At 40.2% G+C, this 21423-nt stretch overlaps 1 long non-coding RNA gene across 1 annotated transcript; it reads left to right on the top strand.

Annotated features, from left to right (window-relative positions):
• The first annotated feature begins 13899 nt into the window (after nucleotides 1–13899).
• On the top strand, nucleotides 13900–15326 carry LOC122886015. Its single transcript, XR_006380228.1, has 2 exons — nucleotides 13900–14525; nucleotides 15284–15326. It is a non-coding gene; the product is annotated as an uncharacterized LOC122886015 (long non-coding RNA).
• The last annotated feature ends 6097 nt before the right edge of the window (nucleotides 15327–21423 follow it).

A 21423-nucleotide genomic window follows, 5' to 3' on the forward strand; every position in this document is an offset into this window, starting at 1 on the left:
TAACCCAAACAATATAAACGTGATGTCATGGTTTAATTGTTTTAAAAACCATGGTTTGAACGTCATGTTTATGATAATACCTACTGGTTTAGTGAGTCGCCATAGCTTTTTCATTTTCGAGTCCCAAACAAACCAAATCTTCCTTGTGTTTAATCTCCTGCACATCCCCAGATAAGAAATTTCTGTAAACAGAGGATGTATTGTTTACAAAATCTCGACTCCCGCTTATGCCTTTTGCTCATAGTTGAATGCAATTAAGGAAATGATATTGAATTAATGTTGACTTCAGTGTGGGAGTGCTGCCTGTGCTTTGGATCAGAGGACAGACTGGAAAAACAATTAAAAGTTTATCATTGCTTTAAAACCTCAGACAAAAAAGTAGTTTTGGCTTGAATCACTTAGGGTACATTTGCAATGCATACAAGCATATACTCACAATATGTGACAAGAAGTGCTTACAAATAACTATCCCTATTTAATCTGTTTGGTGGACCAGAAAGGTGGAGTCTAAAGAATGTAGATGGTGTCAGGTAAGGAGAAACAGAAATACACTCAGAAGTGGCCTTCACCTAACCCCAACCTTAACCCTGTGGTATTTCAATCAGTTTAAGACTTAGCTCTAAGCATTTAATAACTCTCAAAGCATTATTAGCAAATACCATTTTACTGAAGTCTGATTCAGACAAGTAGATCTTTCTATTTAAGCAAATGGACAAAAACATAACAGAAACAAGAACCTATTAGTTGGCAACCTGGACAACTAAGTATAACATACTATATCCCTGTTTTGATTTCTCAAGTACTTTTAGTAGCTTTTTTACTTTATAAAGCACTATGTTACTACTTACTGCCAAAGCAGCTTTCATCTTAAGTGGTCTTCCCTTCTTTAAAACATCTTATTTACATCAGCAAGACACATGATTATATAACACATTTTTTCACTGCATGAGTTTAGGTAAGTTCAGCTCTATGACTGAAAGTAATAAATGCAGATATTATTGGTTATGAGGTAGAACAGTTTATTCCATTTTGAAATGACTGATAAAGCAATGATGAGTGTGTTTGACTTTCTTTCCACGTATGTGTTCAGAAATTAAAAGATTCATTCCAAATAAGGCTTGTCATGCATGGAAGTTCATTATTGGTGCTGAAAATGGTAGTGTGACAAAACAAGCCCAACTAAAGTTCCACTTTTCCTGGAGCTTTCAACTATATCATGCTGTCAGTGGATGGAGTTTGCTCAGTTGTCATGGAGATCTGTTGATATACAATTATTTCAGCCCCCAGGTAAGCCCTAAAAGTGCTATGGATAAGACCACAACAGCTACTGAGCTTATATGTCAACAGATCCATCTCCACGGCAACTGATCACACTCCATCTACTGATGAAGACCATGTGATACGACTAAAAGCTCACGAAAAAGCTAATAGGTGAACTTTTTTTTGTTTGTCAAGGTTTGTCGCATTTATCATGGAAATTAAACAATTGTACTGCATGCTAACTGTACTGCAATTGTACTGCAACTGCATGCTTTATATTTTAGGGCCCCTAAATGTTACACTTGGGATATAGATGATATCAAAAATAGATTTCTACTGTAGTGTTCGAAAATAAACTGTATTTGACGCAGAGTTCTTATCCCGTTAGTTCCAGCACTGCAGCATGAATGACTCATCATAACAATGACTAACATGACCTGTGAGCCCACTTAAAGTGACAGTCAACTCATGGAAAATAGAATTTGCTCTCACACCGTTGCATTATGGAAGAAAAGGCATCACAGCCCACCCACGATTTCAAGTACTCAACACACAGGTTTTGATGGGTTTCAGGAATAGTCCAGCCACCCTCACTCAATGCACAAAATAAGAAATCATGTCCTAAATTGATTTTTGTGTTTTGTATCAGTGGATGTGCATTATCAGTTCTGCATTGTGAAGTTAGGCATGTTGTTTCAAAAAAGCTATAAAAATGTGTTTCAAAAGATTGTTTCATGCTCTGTTTAGGACAACATAAAGTACTGGTATCCTAGTCAGGGGGTTCCTGAAATGACCCACAGTAGCATAATGATATTTCAACAGGAGGAATAATGAATGTCATTATCATGGAACAGTTCAACTGATGCCTCTCCCTGCTGAAATATTGTCTCACCAATAGCTTACTAATGTAGTGTTTTGTGAACTTATATATTTATATATTTGCATACATTTGCAATTTTTAATCATTACCTTCATCATCATTGTTGTCTTTACTTATGTAGCACTTTACAAAACAGTTACAAAGAACTTTAGAAACTATAGAAAATGTAAAGTAGTAAAGTAGTAAAAGAAGGAAAGAATTATAAAAGGCAAAAAAGATAAGAATAGAGATTTAGTCTGACTGAGTTCCTCATGCAAGTTGTTTTAAAATTGACTAGCCCTAATGGCAAAGGCCAGATCATTTGTCTTTAATCTACAGCCAGCAAACGAGCTAATAAAAAACTGCTGGAGGACCTGAGGCTACAGTCAGGCTCATCTGGAGTTTAACCAGCTGCCTCAACAGATTACACTGCTGTTTAACTATAAAAGGAAGTGCTTTCTATGTAGAGCTGCCCCAGGGCATTGACGAATTGAGCTTCTGCATTGCGGCACTCAGCCACCAGGGGATCCTAAAACAGATGTGAAAATGTGAACTCCAGTTTTTAATCATCATATTTTATATTTTAACAAGACTGTGTCTACAGCCATGCTAGCATCTGTGAAGTAAAGACACAGTGGCACACAGAGCTAACATACTTACAATGACAATGCTAACATGCTGATTTATAATGTTCACCATGTTACCATCTTAGCTTAGCGGTGGCGCTAGATGGAAGGTTAAGGGACCACTAAAGTGATAACAATTTATTCTGAGGGGTACATGAATGTCTGTAGGAAATTTCATGGCAATCGATCCAACAGTTGATGTGACATTTCACTAAAAACGACGAATGTCAATCTCATGGTTGCGCTAAAAGTTAAGGGGATCATCTAAAACATTAGGATTCATCGTCTCTCCAAAATTTGACGGTGTAGTCCCTCATTCGTCCAGGAGTGTTCTATCGTAGAAAAGGTTTCAGTCGTAGTCATCTGGACACTGTTTTCAGAATCAAGACGTTTGGCTCCCATCCGAAGTCATTCTCAATTGTGACTTCCGGATGGGAGCCAAACGTCTTGATTCTGAAAACAGTGTCCAGATGACTATGACTGAAACCTTTCTCCAAAATTTGTTGAGATATTTCAGTTTTGACCAAAGTGGTGGACTGACCGACAATCAGACCGACATCCTTAAAGTCATAGTGTGCTAGTGTGGCTAAAAATATACACACATTGTGTATATCAAAAGTCCTCCAAGCTCATGATATTTTGGGGCATTTTGGGGTGCTGTAACAGATTTGCGGATCATGTTTCAGTGCAACAACAAATTTTATAACAAATTTCAGGATTATGAAAAAATGACACATTTTGGGCATGCTACACCAAAATCTGGGGATTTGAGGCATTACAACAAAATCAGAGAGTGTATATTACAGTTATGATAACCCATGTTTGATTCCTTTTTCCTGATAAGAGACCTATTGCACTTTGCAAATGATGTTTGTCCAACAGATGGAGACATAGACAGTGTAATCGCATGGAAGGCTGAGGTCGGCCATCTATAACCCCGGGATCCCACCAAGCACTGCTGCATCGTGTTACACCGGGGACACATAGGAGGCGCAGGCGCCGCGAAGCGCCACACTAGGTCATTTCGCCTGCGAGCAGTAGCCTGGCTATTCACACCAGAAGCGCATTTCTCTGCGCTGGTTAAAAAGCGATTCTGCTCCTCTTCTCTTTTCTGATCACAATAAAGGGCTGATCTTTATAATAACCTCATGAATTTATAACTTATGGCTTTTTTAGTGTTTCTATGGGGTCACTTCTTCTGCAGCAATGAAGTTAAAAGGATCGCCTTGTGTGATGATTTACACAGGCCTGTGTTTGCTTGTCTCTCGCTCTGTTTAGAGACAACTGAAAAATATGTGGAATAAGTACGTAATTTAACAAACACAATCACAAACAGCAGTGTTACTATTTCTAATACATATAGTGGATAGGCGGATCTTGATATTTTATCAACAGCGGGGAGATTGGCAGAGAAATCACAAAGGGTTGGCAAGCATGGGATATTATTTATCAGAATCAGATCATTTATCCATCCATCCATTTTCTACCGCTTGGTCCCCGTTAGGGGGTCGCGGGTGACTGGAGCCTATCCCAGTGACTTCGGGCCTTAGGCAGGGCACACCCTGGACAGTGGCCAACTCGTCGCAGGGCGAACACAGACACAGACAAGGACAGACAACCATTCACTCACACATTCATTCAATACGGGCAATTTAGAGTTATCAATTAACCTACACATGCATGTCTTTGGACGGTGGGAGGAAGCCGGAGAACCCGGAGAGAACCCACGGTAACACGGGGAGGACATGCAGACTCCACCCAGAGAGATTGTGTGATGTTGGTCCGGTCCGGGAATCGAACCCACGAACCCACGATCTCCTTATTGGGAGGCAGGAGCTGTAGCCGCTCTGCCACCGTGCACCCCTCAGATCATTTATATCATATATAATCAATCTATAACATTTATAATATATTATCAGTGTGTTTTCTTGCCAGATTAGCTCGCAGCACACGGAAAAAATAGACCAGACGCCGAAACTATCACTGCTGAGCGCTCTGCTTCTGAAACGCTCCCAGGGGTATGAAGCCGCTTGGAGGACACAACGTTCTTGTCATGGTTTTGGGGGTTTTAGCCTGTTATTTCCTGTTTTATTTTGTAATATTCTCCCTCCCTCTTGTGTCTGTTAGTTTTGCTTCCTGTCGTTGATTGCTTCAAGTGTTTTCACCTGTGACATTGGTTTCACCTGTGTCTCGTTGTCTCACTCACCTAAGTGTATTTAAGTTTGTGTCCTTCCTTTGTTCTTTGTCAGTTCGTCCCAGTTGCTATGTTGGATTTGGCTTCTCTGATGTTTGGACTTATAGCTGCCTGTTACCTGTTTAGTATCTGCCCACCTGTCTACCAGTCTCCTAACCTGTCATTACCTGCCAGTAAGCTCTATTAAATCACTTAAATCATCGTGCTGTCGCCACTGTCTGCATTTGGGTCCTTTCCTGTTCCCTGTTTGCCAACATCGTAATAGTTATAGAGCCATGCCCGGTGGAATCCTGGCATAAAACATTCCCCATGCAATGCAAATGTATACAAGCCGGCTGAAATGGATTCAAGATGGCACAGGGACATTGGAGAATCATTTTTGGATTTAGGTGATCAAACACAACTTTGATTACAAAAACAGGTAAGACACAATTATTAGTAGTAAATGTAAGAACCTAAGTTAGTTTTTGTATTTCTTCGACTGCTATGCAGTGAGTTTTGGTCATACAGTGATATGGGTTACACTGTTGGAATCTCTGTAAATTTGAGGTGTCATGTTTGTGTGGATAGCTGAAATGAAAGTTATTAAGAGCGCTGTTTTCAGACAGAGAATGCTTTTTGCTCCTCCCCGTTACGTGGGCAGCATGAATATGTTGCTTCGTGTTTAGCATGACCTTAGATGGCGCTTGTTGTGAGATGCACTGCTGCCCCCAGTACCGGGGGCGCTCAGGTTTAAGAGGTTTATAACCTTTGTTTTGGTCTTCACCAATTCCTGAGGGAAATATCTGGTTCTTTAGCTGCTAAATGCAGAGGTAACTTCTGTGGGTTTATCACAACGAGTGGCATCTTTCACATCTTTAGTCATTTCATTTGTATTATTAAAATATGAATCTAAGCTTTAATAACAGGCGTGGCAATTCAGTAAATGCTGATAGGAATGGCTCAGATGGGTTGCTTTGGTGGACAAAAGACCTACTTTGTCATTTATGTCTGAGGACTTGTTGAGGTTATTGTTATCTGTATCAGATGGCACTGTAGGACATTTGGTGTGTCAGTGTAGTAGGTTGGAAAAGGCTACATCTAAAGTTTTATGGAGAAACAGACACCCCCTTTATTTTTTTGTATTTTCTAATGTGTCTTTTATTTTGGGTACATCCACACCACTAGAGGGCGCTCTAAGCGCTACTGTGGGGACTAGAGGGACGAAGCACAGGTGCCGCTTCAGAATTAAACAAGCTGTGGCAAGACTAAAACGTCTCCTCCTCGTCTCTCCACAGGTATGACTGAAAAGTTATTTTATTAACTCAAACTTGGTCCAAACACACTTCAAATTGCTGTGTAAAGGTTTTGTACAAACTAAATGTGTCAGAGAGTTTAGTTTAAAGTAAAATGTATTTGTTTTTGTTACTGTTTCATGTCGTCTTGTTTTCACCACAAGTCCGCCATGTTCAGTGTCAATCGTGTAGCTATAATGTGTTTAAAGCCTTATTTAAGCGATCCAATTCGCTCAAGTGCTTAGTAGTAGTGCAAATTTAGAGAGTTTTAATTGTAAATGTTTCGAAATTTCAAGTTTAAGGCAGCCGCCATGCCAACTGTTCAGACGGTAGGGAGACAGTTTTGCCGCCATTCGGAGGCGCCTTTTCTTTTATGTTGCCGACCTGCGTGTGTGTGTATGTGGTAAAGCTATGAAAGAGAAATGTTATAGTATGTATTTTTATTTGCACTTTATGGTTTATTTGGTGGTCTATTATTGTTTTTAGCCAATTTAGATATTTTATGTTGTTACCAAATCTGTGTTAATTTATTTACTGTCCTTTATCTTTTTATCAATTGATTTTTGTAAGAATGAGATAATTGAATGATTGTCAGAATTAAACAAGCTGTGGCAAGACTAAAACGTCTCCTCCTCGTCTCTCCACAGCTACACCACACCTTTAGGCTACACAGTCTAACCCTAGCTGTGTGCCACTTGCTACCGCCCAGCTTCCCCTAGGGCTGGCGCCGGTAACAATTGGGGGCTCGTCCGGGATGTAAACTAAGCAACTGCCGGTGAAGAGTGCCCTGTGTTGTTGATGTGACTGGATGACACACGTAGAAGGAGCCTTCCCTGAAGTTCCAGAGAGTATCCACCACCATCAAGACGTCATGGCGACTAATGCACCACGGCGGGCGCTGATCGTTAAGATCCAGAGACAACTTTCCAGTTTGAACACCAGCCAGCTACAAGCCATCACCCAATCCATCGATAACAGCAGCATCACAGCCAGCATTGATGTGTTGAGTGACACTGACTTGTATGAGCTGATTGTTGACTACCTGAGAGGTGACAAGCTCAAGTCACTAGAGGATCAAGGCATGTCACACCTGCTCCTCCTAGATGACCTGATCGTCGACCTACTGAGATCTACAGCTGCAACAGGTCCTGGAGGCAAGGGTCCTGCTCACATCCAGAGGGAAGACCAGACCACCGTTTCTGCTCCAGCACCGGTTCACCCCAACACCTTTTCTTCCACTACTCCAGGAGAAAACGTCACTCCGTCATCACCTCAGCACAACAATCTCCACTCCTCACCCCACAACCACTTTCCTGGACAAGACAGAGACATTAGCACACCACCAAGAAGTTTCGCTGCTTCAGGCCCAACCAGCAGAAATGTTGGCCCTCCTCTGAGTGGGGCTAGTCCATCATCCAGTTTAAGAAATCAGGTAGTGAGTATCAGTGATGTTGCCAGTCTGCTCCCACGCAGAGAGTTTAAACTACATGGTGGACAGATTTCAGATACTGGTTCAGATGTTTCTTATGGTAACCTGTGTAAGCAAATCGATGAAGGTTTACTTGAAGGGTTTTCTGAATCAGAAGTTATCAGAAGTGTGCTTAAAATCACAAAACCTGGAACATTCAAAGATATGTTACTCAACAAAGGTGATTTGAATGTTGATGAGCTTAAGAAGTTTCTTCGCTCTCACATTCGTGACAAAAACAGTACAGAGCTCTTTCAAGAGTTAAGTAATACTAAACAGTCAGACAAGGAGAGTCCACAACAGTTCTTGTACCGAGTAATGGGTTTGAAACAACGTGTTCTTTTTGAGTCACAACAAGCTGGTACGGGTTTTACTTATGATGTTAAACTTGTACAAGGTACTTTTCTCCATACTCTCTATCAGGGGCTAAATCAGAAAAATGACTATGTGAGGCGTGACTTAAAAACCTTCCTTAATGACATGCAAGTTAGTGATGACCTCTTATTAGAACAAATCACTAAATCGACAAGTGAAGAGGCTGAAAGACAGAAAAGACTGGGTACAACTGTTAAGACCAAAACAGTGACTGTTGCTACGCTTGACAGTGGTGACAAGACTAAAGACAATAAAGTTGACAAAGAGAGACAAACCCAACATGATGCTATTAGAGAACTAACGGCACAAGTGTCCTCACTGACTAAACATCTAGCCCAAATGACCAGACCACTTGACAACCCAAAACTTGTCGACTCTAGCCCTCAGAGACACAACCCACATGTACAAGGTGGAACACGGGGCAGATGTAAATCTTGTGTACAACAAAACATAACCCCATGTCATCATTGTTTTGTGTGTGGTCAAACAGGACACCGGGCTATAGGGTGTCTTCAGCGAAAAGTGTCGGGAAACGCGACACGGTCACAGGAAAGGGGCAGCCAGTGACCGAGACAACCCTAACGCCCCCAGTCTCTAATGCCCAAGGTCCAAAATCGCATTCAACTCGCTCATCACTGCCGAAGAAAAGACTTGCTCAAATAATTGGTAAAAGATGTATGGTTTCATGTTCCCTCAATGGTGCTCCACTTCAAATGCTACTTGATTCAGGTGCTCAAGTGACAATGATTGGGAAAACATGGATACAAAAAACATTACCCACTGTTCCAATCCAACCGCTCACATCCCTCTTTTCAGACCAGCCTTTTGAAATCTCTGCCGCAAATGGAAGTGATGTTCCTTTTGAGGGATGGGCTGATATGACACTTGAGATCAAAAGTAATAACAATGGACATGTAACTATTCAAGTTCCAGTTATTGTCACCCAGAACTGTCTTAATCATCCTATCTTAGGCAGTAATGTTATTGCTGAAGTGATTAAAGCCCACAAAGAGACAGATACCAATATTACCGATCTACTCAAAGAGGCTCTAAGTGTAAATGAGAGTACAGTTGAGGCTTTAGTGTCGGCACTTGAAGTTTTTACCCCAGCTGATAACTGCATTGAATGCACAGTTAAAACTGGTAAAAAGGGTGTAACGTTGCCCGCTGGTCAAATAGGTAAAATCAGGTGTAGCATCAGAGAGTGGCCAACTGGAGGTGCAAAGTTATTTCAGCCCAGTTTTCAAGACAACTGTCCAGATGGTCTAGAGTTGTTTCCTGCATTAGTAAATGTTCCTAGTGGTTTAACAAAAACTGTAAAAATCCCTATCCAGAACGTCACTAAACATGACATCTACCTTCCAAAAAGAACTGTTTTGGGAACATTAGAAGAAGTAACTGAAGTAAGATCTGTAAACTGTGTTTCAGACAGTTCAAACTCAGACCAACAAACCAATGTAAACACATGTTCTGTCAATCTCAGTTCTATGCAGAAAACCAGTGACAAATGCCAAACAACAAAAGACCCTCAAGTGAAAAGTGAAAAATGGCATCCGCCTGTTGATTTGTCACATTTGAACGAGGATGAGCAAAAGACTGTAAAGGATATGCTGTTTGAGGAGTCGGATGTTTTTGCTGAATGTGACTCAGACATTGGCTGTATTCCGAGCCTGCAACTCAAAATCAATCTGACAGACAATGTGCCTGTCCAAACATCCTACAACTCCATTCCAAAACCCTTGTACAAGGAAGTGAAAGACTATGTTCAAAAGCTGCTTGACCATGGCTGGATTAGGAAATCCACATCTCCCTATTCCTCGCCAGTGGTCTGTGTGAGAAAAAAGGACATGTCACTTCGCTTGTGTGTTGATTTTCGGGGGTTAAATCGCAAAACTATCCCTGATCGTCATCCACTCCCACGCATTCAAGACCTGCTGGATAACCTGGGGGGCTACTCATGGTTTTCAATACTAGACCAAGGTAGTGCCTACCACCAAGGCTTTGTGGAAGAGAACTCTAGACACCTAACCGCCTTTAGCACACCTTGGGGGTTATATGAGTGGAAACGCCTCCCATTTGGCCTCACCAACGCCCCAGCGGCCTTTCAAAGATGCATGGAAGGGGTTCTTGAAAGTTTAAGGGATGAGTGTTGTTCCCCTTACTTAGATGACGTGTTATGTTATTCTAAGACTTTCACTGACCATGTAAATGACTTAAGACGTGTTCTACACAGACTCAGAGAACATGGTGTAAAGTTACGCCCTAACAAGTGTGAACTTTTTAAACGCCAAATCAGATATGTAGGTCGTCTTGTGACTAGTGAAGGTGTCCAGATAGACCCCAAAGACCTAGAAGCAGTTAACCAACTCAGAGACAGAGAACCAAAGACTGTTGGAGAAGTTAGAGCTCTCCTTGGCTTCTTAGGTTACTACCGGACATTCATTCAGGACTTTTCTAGGTTAGCGAGACCACTGTTTAAACTTGTTGAGAGTCCTAGTGAGGTAGAGAACAGACCCACTAAAAGTCCACCTAACAAGTCCAAGAGAACCAGTAATGGTCAGCTTCCATCCAAAACTCCTGTTAACTGGACTCAAAAACATAGTGCAGTTGTGTCACATTTGGTAGACATGTTAACTAGTCCACCTATTTTAGCATACCCAGACTTTGACTTACCTTTCGTCCTCCATACAGACGCTTCTAATGAAGGACTAGGGGCCGTACTTTATCAACAACAGAACAACAAACTGCGTGTCATTGCATATGGTTCCAGGACACTCACGCCTGCTGAAAAAAACTATCACCTTCATTCTGGCAAGCTTGAGTTTCTTGCGCTGAAGTGGGCGATCTGTGATAAATTCAGGGATTACCTTTATTACGCTCCCACTTTTACAGTATTCACAGACAATAATCCACTCACATACATTTTGAGCACGGCCAAGTTAAATGCAGTTGGGCATCGCTGGGTGGGTGAGCTAGCGGATTTTCATTTTACCATCAAGTATCGCCCTGGCAAATCAAATGCTGACGCTGACACACTGTCCAGATATCCAGTTAAACTGCCAGATCACTTGCCAGAGTACACAGAGACAATGCCACCTGAAGTCATTTCTGCCATTTGGCAAGGTGACAAAGCCATGAGAGACAGTGAAGTGCCATGGGTTGCCGCTTTACAGTTAAACTCAAATGTCAATGACACAACCCCAGATGGTACTCCTGTAATCTCACCTGAAGATCTTCGAGCTGCTCAAAAAGAGGACAAGTCAATCTGTGAAGTGATTCAGTTGAAAAAAAGAGGATGGAATCCAAATGACAAAGATAAGAGACAAATGACACGTGAAACAAGGAGACTAGTACATGAATGGAACAAACTAAAACTTGAAAAAGGACTGCTGTACAGATATACTGGAAAGAGAAAACAGTTAGTCCTACCAGGCAAACTGAAAAAGACTGTTTTGAGACATTTGCATGATGATATGGGTCATGTAGGCGCAGATAAAGTCATTCACTTAGTAAGAGAACGCTTTTATTGGCCATTCATGCAGCGCGACATAGAGGATTATGTCATTCGCCAATGCACTTGTCTAAAACAAAAACGTCCCTGCGTTCCAGACAAAGCCCCAATGGGTTCAATCACAACAAGTGCCCCATTCGAACTTGTATCAGTTGACTACCTCCACCTCGAACCGAGTAAAGGCGGCTACGAATATATATTAGTCCTGGTAGACCACTTCACGCGTTTTGCACAAGCTTATCCAACTAAAAATAAGTCCGGCAAAACTGCGGCTGAGAAAATATTCCACGACTTCATCCCTAGGTTCGGGTACCCTGAAAAACTCCACCATGATCAGGGCCGGGAGTTCGAAAATAGCCTATTCCAAAGACTCCAACAACTTGCAGGAATAGCTCACTCTCGAACTACCCCCTATCATCCACAGGGGAATCCTGTTGAGCGTCTAAACCGAACACTCCTTCAAATGTTGCGCACCCTGCAGTTAGAAAAGAAAACGCAGTGGAAAGATCACTTGCCTCACATTCTTCACGCGTACAATTGTACAAGACATGAAGCAACCGGGTACTCGCCGTTTTTTCTCCTGTATGGTAGAATGCCTAGACTACCCGTAGACCTGCTTTTTGACATCAAACCTGAAAGTGACTGTAAAACAAAACAAGAGTATGCTGAAAAATGGGCATGTCGCATGCAAGAAGCATATAAGATTGCCTCAGAAAACAGCCAGAAAAGCTCTGCTAAAGGGAAAAAGTACTATGACAAAAATGCAAAAGGTATCTCTTTACAACCTGGAGATCGAGTACTTGTCAGGAATCTCTCGGAACGAGGAGGACCTGGAAAACTAAGAGCTTACTGGGAAAGGTGTATCCACAGAGTTATTGAAAAGATTGGAGATAAACCTGTATACAAAGTTCAAGCTGAGTCAGGAGACCGAAATCTAAGAATTCTACATCGAAATCTCCTATTGCTAGTCAATGACTTACCACTTGAACAAGAACAATGTCAAAAGGAAAACCGGACAAGACAAAAACAAAGAAAAGAACAAAGACAAATTCAGGATGCTACTGAATCTGAACAGTCAGATGAGGAAGAGGACTACACATACAACTGGCATCGCGTGCCTTTATGTCAAAGTGATACTACACCTCAACCACATCTTGGACTCAGAGCCGCAGCACCTGCATTCCAACCAGAAACACAGAGTACTCAACCAGTTCGAGTGCCACAACAAAGTGCTCCTTCCCAAGTTGAGGTACAAACACCAAATGTGTCAATACCAGCTGTTGAACCGGATTCAGCACCAAGGCCAGCGCCTTTTCTTACCGTTCCAGCTGCGGAAATACCGGAAAGGGACGATGTCATTGAAACTGAAACTATGGACAGTGATGATTTGGAAACAGAACGGTCGCCAAATACTGTGTCCAACACAAACACACATGGGGAAACAGTTCGCAGATCATCCAGAACAATCAGGCCAAGAGAACTGTTCACTTACAACCAGTTTGGACAACCCTCTTACAGAGAATGGAGGCCCGGAGCAAACATGATGTTTGCCTGTGTTCCTCAACCAATGCCCTATTATCAACCTGACATGTACTATTACCCTACTCCCGTATGGACATATTAGACTTACGACTTAAGTAACCATTCAGATTAACAGACCAAGTAGTATGACTCTTTAAGACTGTATGTGACCTACCTTGAGACACTTAGTATAAGATGCCGGAGTCATCTTTTAAAGCAGGGGAGAGTGTAGTAGGTTGGAAAAGGCTACATCTAAAGTTTTATGGAGAAACAGACACCCCCTTTATTTTTTTGTATTTTCTAATGTGTCTTTTATTTTGGGTACATCCACACCACTAGAGGGCGCTCTAAGCGCTACTGTGGGGACTAGAGGGACGAAGCACAGGTGCCGCTTCAGAATTAAACAAGCTGTGGCAAGACTAAAACGTCTCCTCCTCGTCTCTCCACAGGTATGACTGAAAAGTTATTTTATTAACTCAAACTTGGTCCAAACACACTTCAAATTGCTGTGTAAAGGTTTTGTACAAACTAAATGTGTCAGAGAGTTTAGTTTAAAGTAAAATGTATTTGTTTTTGTTACTGTTTCATGTCGTCTTGTTTTCACCACAAGTCCGCCATGTTCAGTGTCAATCGTGTAGCTATAATGTGTTTAAAGCCTTATTTAAGCGATCCAATTCGCTCAAGTGCTTAGTAGTAGTGCAAATTTAGAGAGTTTTAATTGTAAATGTTTCGAAATTTCAAGTTTAAGGCAGCCGCCATGCCAACTGTTCAGACGGTAGGGAGACAGTTTTGCCGCCATTCGGGCGCCTTTTCTTTTATGTTGCCGACCTGCGTGTGTGTGTATGTGGTAAAGCTATGAAAGAGAAATGTTATAGTATGTATTTTTATTTGCACTTTATGGTTTATTTGGTGGTCTATTATTGTTTTTAGCCAATTTAGATATTTTATGTTGTTACCAAATCTGTGTTAATTTATTTACTGTCCTTTATCTTTTTATCAATTGATTTTTGTAAGAATGAGATAATTGAATGATTGTCAGAATTAAACAAGCTGTGGCAAGACTAAAACGTCTCCTCCTCGTCTCTCCACAGCTACACCACACCTTTAGGCTACACAGTCTAACCCTAGCTGTGTGCCACTTGCTACCGCCCAGCTTCCCCTAGGGCTGGCGCCGGTAATATCAGCATCATTGTACCAGTTAAATGTTCTTCCTCATCTCATTCTGACTACATCAACTGTGTTCTTGGCAGCAGAGCCGGACATGTTAATCCAACATCAGTCCCATACAAAAGACAATGAGGCTATTCATGCCTTTTTCTGTCACAAATAGCCTAATTGCTACGATAAGATTTACAGTAAGCTTCATTGTGTTTGTCACAATCTGTTTCCTGCCTATGCGATTTGCTGATATTGTGACAATCTTGATTGACAGCTACAGTAAGTATGTTAGGTTTGAGAAATAATGTTCTCTGCATTTTCTAATAGTACAGTACAATGATTGCTTGGATGTTGTAGATATTTAGGATTTATATTAGTGATTGTAAATGGTTCTGCATGAGAATATCATTTAAATGCTAAAATGTAAAAGTTTAATGTATTTTTATTTTGTCATTTTCTGAATGTTTCAAGGAATATTTATCCACACGGTTTATGAGCCATGAATCACCTAATGTTCCAAAGTTATCAATAAAATTGTAACAAATCTTAGCATATTTGTGTGTAGCCTCTCTAAACCATTCACAGTATTTCATGTATTGCCCTCTGTTCAGTAAATCATTTTAATCCCTGCCTGTTTTAACCATACTATGTCACTCTGTCTGCACATGCACAGCTGGAGTGTTCTAAGTTTAAGTTACACTAGAAAGCGTTTCATATTAAGAGCTTCAAATAGCAGTGTAGGTAAAAGCAGCAGAATAAAAGACATCAAGAACAACCATATCTGGAATGGTCTCCCATTAGGACCAGGGTGTTCATGTACCCTATGTCATTATCATTTATACTGTAGAAGAGTATGAACAAATTAACGATTTTGTTCGTGTAAAGTTTGACCTTGTGTTTTCTAGCTCTCTTTTTTTTTTAAAAAAAAGATGTTTTACCAATTCTAAATTAATTTCCTCCTGTCTTAGTACTATATGATCTTCAGTTTCTGAAAAAGAAATCCTAAATCATAACCTTTCTGCTTGTGTCCTTTCAAGGGGAAAAAAACCTGGAGGAAGTCACAGAATTATGAACTGACTTCAAAATAATGATATGGGTGAGCCTGAAATGGAAAATATGAACAGCGCTGCAGCACAGAGGCTCTTGAAAGATGAATACACTTTGGCTGTGAAATGTAGGTGTGGTGAGTGAAGATGAGAACGTTTTGTTTCCTCAAGGCACTTGGTAGGATGTGCAGGAAGGATAAGGTGGAGCTAAGACAAACTAAGAGACACTGACACAGAAAGAAGAGAACGTCATACTAAAGGTCAAATCTGTGTTAGAACCAAAACCCTTTTTAACCCGCTTGTTGCGTCATACAATATGCATTGTGCATTGCAATGTGTTGCTCAGATAGTAACAAGGTATCAGTGACAGAAAGCTTTGCAAAATACTGTCGATGTCCTACTATGACTGTTTAAACTAGCATAGCACTTACTGCGTTGTCCAAAAAAAGTGTGCCAGTACAATTGTCTGGTCCACACAGATCCCCTCTCACATTCAACATTGAAACAAAATGTTCTGATATCTTCCATTCAGCTGGTCTCTAGGACTTTGCGCAACATCTATCCCAGAGATGAACTGCATCCCAAAGTGCTCATCGAGTGGTAGTGGAGTGTCATGTGAAACAAGATACAGCCAACCAACCCAACCTCTTAAACAAACTCACAGCAACTGTTAAAAGGAAATGGGAGTTGGTGGTGGTATTAAATGGAATTAACAGTCTAAGTGGTGTGCCTGCACTGGGGATAGCCTGTGGAAATGTCCTGCATATGTTGAAAAGAAAGTTGCTTTGCCCTTGATTTGGACCTGGAGCTGGACCTGGAGCATACATATTCTATAATATATATATATATATATATAAAATATGCCCGTCTCCACCGACTGAAAATTATGCGGTATTCCAATAACTTGGGTCGCCCTCTTTCGAATAGTAAGCTATGATTTAGACTGACAGGGCACTAGTAGACTCGGCTCGACATGATAACTGATCAACAAAACCAAATGTCATTTCAGTTTGTTACAACTAGGTTGAAACTTTTTTTTCCCATTACAATTCTGTCATAGCTCTGTGATAAAAGAATTGTAAAAGCTTACATCTGCACATATAAGACTTTGTGGAAAATGATTCTGTCCAGATTTATACTCAAAGGTGATGGAGCCTTTGTTGTTAGGGCTCAGACTGTGGAATGACCTGCCTGAGGACATCAGAACTGGAAACTCTCTCATCTTTTAAATCACCTTTTAAAAAGAACCCTCTTTTAAAAATGGCTTTTAGTTGATATCACTTGTTTTATGACATTTTAGATCATTTTACTGTCTTTGTGTTGTGTTTAGTTGTTATGGCTTTTAATTTGTTTTATTATTTTTGTTTTAAATGTATTCTGTTTTTTATTGTGAAGAACTTTGTAACTGTTTTGAAAGGTGCTATATAAAAGTTTATTATAATGATTTGTTATTGTAACTGATTTTGAGTTTGCTAATTATACTGAAAACCTTGTGTGATGTTATTTTGTGCAAATAACGTCCCACAGAAATTCACCTCTCATTCAATCTAAACACATCTTTACTGAGCAAGCTAACGTTCAATATTACGTCAGCATGTTACTGTACCATTCACTGCTTCCATGTGTTCCAGACCAAGATTGAAACATGATTCTCACAGGCCATACCAGTCCTCAATCCTAAACAGGTCAACTCAACTCAAGTGCTGTTCTTAAGTACAATTTTGAGATACTTGTATTTAACTTGGGTATTTCCATTTTATGCTACTTAATACTTCTACTCCACTACATTTCAAGGGCACATTTTTACATTTATTTAACAACTAAAAGTAATATTTTACATGCAAAACACGATGAGCTTAGAAAATATTTTACACTGTAACAAATGAAACTACCCACCAGTGTTTAACGCAGTTAAACTTTTTGCAGCTACAATAAAAGAATGCTGCTTACATGGCAATGCATGAGTAATAACAATAACAGGAGCTATCCTGCTGCTTCATGAGTGCTTTTACTTGAGGTAGTACATTTTGATCAAATTACTTGTTAAGTAAAATGATGAATGCAGGTTTTTAAGGAATTCAGTGAGTTTGCAGTTAGGGTGTGTGAGCCTGAGGCATTTAGTTGATAGAAATTGACAACATTAGGCTAGAAGGTGGATTGTGTCACTTGCATGGCCATGTGTGTAGATCCATACACATCTGTGCTAGTGTGTATCAAGTCAAGTTAATGTGCAGTAACAGCTGGGGCTTTGTGTGGTGGAAAATGTATCAGAGTGGTGAGCGGTGAAGTTGTACACTTACTAGAAAAGTATTCAAACTTATATGAGGGACTTTAATAGCACAAGGCTATTAAATAATTGAAAATGTACCAAAAACACACACGCTAGAAAAACACACCAATATGCAGGATTTTCAAAGTTAATTTATTTGGCCCAATATCACAAATTTGACTCGGGGCTTTACAATCGGTACAGTATCTATCCTTAGATCCTAGAGGAAACAAACAGAACATTTGCTAGTCATTTGCAATGGGTTGTTTTATTTTTAATTGAATTTAAAATGAGGTGAGTAATTACAGTAATTAAAGTGGTGACCACATGACCTGGACATTCATTTACTTAAAGGGGTGGTGTGGTTTTCCTACTTTCCTACTTGTGTACTGTACTTTTAACTGCAGTTTAGTGGTTTTTTGAAGAGCTTTGCCAAGCTTAACTGCATTCCGTAATGACTATGAGGTCCTGTAACTTCTCGTAATACACTATTAACCTTCTTTGAAGATGAATGGCTGCTCTTACTACACTTCATGCAGTTTAAATATTTATACCATCACTGATTTCTTTAACAAATGAGATTATAGCAAATGGATACCACTTTCTACGCACACTCTACAGATTGCCAAAATGGATGGGAAAGGATGCATATTGCAGAAAACACAGCTGTGTGCTACAATGTAAATGTTAGGATATGGTATGAACTTTGCTCTGTTAGAAATTAAATGTTAACATTAGCCTGACAAGTACTAAACACTCAGCAGTCAACAAGGTGTATTTTCCCACCTTTGATGAGGTGCTACCTTTGATGAGGTGCTACTACTGGGTCCAAGACCCAGGACTTGAGCTAAGACAAGACAAGCTCATAGTTCAATAGTTCAATGTAAAAAGAGAGATCTGAGGACAGATCCCTTTTTGAGAGCCATCTCTCTTTTTTTCCCTACATTTTTTCTGATGCAGTTTTCATGGGAGCTTTCACATTGAGAGTAAATTTCATGAGTGTTGTGTTGACTGAGTACGGAAATTAAGGAAGCATACTGGCTGCTCAGAATGTGCTAAAAGTCCCCTGTATTGTTTTATTTGAGTGAAAGTGGGTCAGTTTTAATCCAGTTAATGAGGTGGATATGACTAACAGTGCACAGATGTGCGAAATTCATTTGTGCCACATCTGTAATGTGCAAGTACAAGTTATTTGTTGATGTGAAAAGAAGAGAAGATGGGGAAAGTCATCCTAATAGGGCGATAGCATGCCATTTGTTGTGGTCATCTTTCTTAAACAGGAATTCCCACTTCACAAGACATGAAGCGACTTCCTGTGAGAGAGGTATTGCGTAACATGCAGTCAGTGTTTCCAGACCAGCTCTGAGCTAAGCACTATCTTTGTCTGTGCTCACTGGCCAACTTGATGCATCTTTCTTTTGGCCTTGAAGCCATGACTCTATAATTCACAAGTCCAAAAATGTAGTTATCATAGTTAATCGCTCGTCACATTTCATGTGTCACGGTTGTAATTTTGAGTATTTTGGCTAAGGATAAAAGTATCCAGGGAGATGCAGACATTTGAAGGGGTAGTGGCTTAATCTCTGATTTCCCCAAATCTTAAGTCTCAAGGCTGACAATTACAACACACTGACCTTAAATACATCCACCATGTGGTGCGCTCTATGCTTTATGGATTAAAGAGAACAATTAAAAACAAAATGTATTGTGGATCATTTTGTGTCAAGATTGCCTGAAAGAAAACTGATGGTTTATGTACAAGCTACACATTTGTTTGTCTCCTGGGTAATTACGATAAAGTTTTACACTTTGTGTAATATACTGTGTTTTCTGCAGCTGAGACCCATTGCTCATCTGTCTCATGTATAGCTCGTGCAAAACTACTGTATAACTAAAAGAGGCTTTGTAAGAGTTTTAGAATTTACTTTAATATTTTATTTCTGATTTTAATGCTATATTTAATGGGATTAGGCTCCTACCCATGTCACAGGTCAAGTTTCCGTCCGAACTTAACGCAAAGTTTAAACACATTTCAAGAAAATCTGCAAAAGAAAATGCAAATCAATGTACATTTCCAGCCACTTCTATTTTGTGAATATTAGGAGTTGGGCACAACAATATAAACAGTTGGTAGCGCTAATTCTCCAGTCAGTGCCATTAAAGCATTGCAGAAGAAGACGGTGCAACAAGAGAGCCAGTCAAACCTAAAACGAATGGAAACAATGTGAAAATGGCAACACGGCATTCATGTTTTCATGTATTAATTTGAGGAAGGTTAGTCTCCTTGTTGCTCCACACAGATCTGATGTTTTCTTCTCTCTGGTGGAGCAGAAGCTTCAGTGGACATTTTAGTCACATGCCTCATGTACGTCATGACTTACTCACTGAGTCTGTTTCCATTGCACTTTCCACCTCGGCATTTTTGCAATATTTATACTTTTTTTCGCAAATGTGCATAAAATGAGTTAGATTGAAAATGTGGGTCAGGGCTATTTTGGCTATTGTAACATCTTGCCGAAGCTAGTAAGGGTGACCAAGCCTTCACTGTCAGAGTTCCTTAGTTGTTAAATTTCCTGTCTGTTCAAAGGCTTGCAAAGTGGAAACTCCCCAAGTTTTTGCCAATCTCAAGATTGTATTCAAAAACTAACAACCAGATTTCCATGAGATTTGCTGTAAATATTCAGAATCCCCAGAGGCTGAATCCTGATGTTTTAATTACCTTCTTGTACCATCTTATACCCAAAATATAGAGGCTGCTCAATGCAGAGCCAATGGACCTAGAGGTGGATCTGGACTAGGTCTAGCTCCACCTCTAGGTCCAGCCGCACCCCCAAGACCGTCCAGTGTTGCCAACTTGGCGACTTTGTCACCAGACTTAGCAACTATTCAGACCCTCCTAGCGACTCTATTGCTAAAAAGCGACTAGCGACAAATTTAGCGACTTATTCAGACCATCAGGGAAAAGGCGAGAAAAATATTCTGTCTGTCTGTGGCAGCTTCACTCTTTCTCTCCGGATCTCTGGAATAGGATGTTATAGCTTGTGAATATGCACCACTTGAAAATATCACCTTTACAAATATCAAAATGTTAACTTTACTGACTTGTTCTTTTGTCTGATTGACTATATTTTATTTCCTGTGTACTTGAGGAAGCCTCATTCCCCTATTGTCGCGTTGGGCTGTACGCTCTGTGACCTCAGAGCTGAGAATCCCCCAGATGTTTGCACTTGTCTCATCTCGTGCAGCATGGAGTGACCTCTCACTGCCCTTCCAACTATTCTTACTGCTGTTATTGTTTTGTTGAGCTATCTAGCTAATTTTGCATGGCCATCTCAAATAATGAATGGATTATTTTGGTCAAACATTGTTGCAGCACATTGTTGTGACACAATTCACATCAACTTTAAATGCCAGTACTTTCTTACATTCCATTAAGAAATACACATACACGGGAATTGTGCTTTAATAAATAAGAGCATATTAAATGTGCCATATGAGAATAGCAATAATTTGAATAGAGTTGTGCAGGAAAATGTAGTGCTAAAAATGCATGCGTAATACTTATTAAGGCTAAGCTATTTGCATGCTAAAAAGGAACCAGCATGAAGTAAATATTGGGTGACTGCAATATATAACAATTATAAAGACAGGTAATGGCATTTTAGTTCAGGAGCAAAGTAATAATGTTAAATATTGGATTTCTTGTTCTAGCAAAAAACTGTTTTTCAGGCTTAAAATGAGGAATTAAAATGGGTCAAAATGCCTGCATTTATCAAGCATGTTGCTATGGTTCCACTTGTCTCACAAGGCCAAACATACACTTCTGTCATTCTGCCTGCTCTGATATCATTATGTTTTGATG

This window comes from Siniperca chuatsi, linkage group LG12 (genome assembly GCF_020085105.1).
Source record: "Siniperca chuatsi isolate FFG_IHB_CAS linkage group LG12, ASM2008510v1, whole genome shotgun sequence".
NCBI lineage: Eukaryota > Metazoa > Chordata > Actinopteri > Centrarchiformes > Sinipercidae > Siniperca > Siniperca chuatsi.